A 1,533-nucleotide genomic window follows, 5' to 3' on the forward strand; every position below is an offset into this window, starting at 1 on the left:
CTTTTCATCAGACCGTGCTCCTAGAGAAGGACCGGGAGAGCGCGGCCCGGCTTTCGTTTTATTTATTTGTTTCCTCGATCCAGGCAGGGCCGCTCAGAGGTCTGTCCTGCGTGGGGCCGCGTTGACACGGGAAGGCGGGAGCCGCGGGGGGCCGCGCGCCGGGGGCGTGGCGTGGGGGCGGAGGCTGGTCGCGGGGCGGAGCGTGGAGGGGCGGAGCTTGCCCGCGGAGTACGGCGGGCGGGCGCGTCCCAGGTTGGGGGCTGCTGGCTGAGCCCGCGGCTACGGCTGCGGTGGCCAGAGCCGGATGCTCGCCGGCTCCGTGCGGCTCCAGCCCTTTTCCTCCCTGGTTCAGCGCCAACTCGCCCCCGCCGGAGAGGGAGACCTCACGGCGCTCTGCTCGAGAACTCTGGTGTCTCAGCCTCGGAGCTCCTCGGGAGAAAGCCAAGTGCCCCCAGGTGAAGCCGGTGTCCCAGAACGGCCCCGGAACGCCTGCAGCCAGCTTGCACCTTTTGGGAACCGCGACCGCCGAGCGTTTTCCAGCGCCTGCAACGCTGCAAGTGGAGTCCACTACGTGGGAAGGAGCGACGAGGACACCGATGATGGACGCACAGACCTGGCGCGCGGGCTGTTGCTGTCTCCTCCTTCTGGCTCTTGTTGGGTCTACTCGGAGCGAGGGCGTGCAGAGCTGCGAAGAAGTTCGGAAACTTTTCCAGTGGCGCCTGGTGGGAGCCGTCAAGGGGCTGCCGGATTCGCCGCGGGCAGGTGAGGCGCGGCGCGCGGACGCAGGGCGCTGCGCCGCGACGTGGGCCGGGGGCGTCCTGAGCGCCGACTCCGCGCTCCCCGGCCTCTGGGGGTGGCGGTTCGTGGGAAGATGACCTTTCAGGCGCTCCGGCGGGGCAAGGTGAACCCTGGGGAGGCCTCTGAGGAAGGAAGCTGTGTGTGAACATCCCGAGCGCCCCGCAGCTGTGGGGACTCCCTGACTCCGCCTGCGGCTAAGCCGGGCTCTGGGCATTTGCCGCCCGCGCTGGCTCCGTTAGTCTCTGCCGATGCGTTGGAAGAGGCCGGCAAAGCTGACGGCTGGGGAAAGCGCGGCCTGACTGCGTGTCTTTTGCGAGTGGGAATTTCACCACTGCCCCGCCGGGGGGCCTCGGTTTGCTGTTTTCTCGTGTGGTAGGCAGAGTTGGGTTGGTCGCTCCAAGTTTGATGCTAAAAATACAAATCTGTGTTCTTCTCCTTTGCTGGAGAACGGGGCACTGGCAAGGGCAACCGGTCTCCTTTTTAATTAGGACTCGGACCCGTACACCCACAATGGCGTGACCCCTAGCCATCTCTCTGCGCCCTGGCACCAAGCCCTCCTTGCGGGAACCTGAACTACCCAGTGCGTCTCTCAGACCCCTGGGTAGTTTCAACGCCTGAAAGGTGTGACGGTAACAGGCGAGCAAATTGAACATTATCGGGAAGCCACTCATACATGGATGAGACATATAACCAGAGACTGAGGGGGAAGGAATACCGTGAGCGTAGCCGGTGTAG

This window comes from Ursus maritimus, unplaced genomic scaffold (assembly GCF_017311325.1).
Source record: "Ursus maritimus isolate PB19 unplaced genomic scaffold, ASM1731132v1 scaffold_10, whole genome shotgun sequence".
NCBI lineage: Eukaryota > Metazoa > Chordata > Mammalia > Carnivora > Ursidae > Ursus > Ursus maritimus.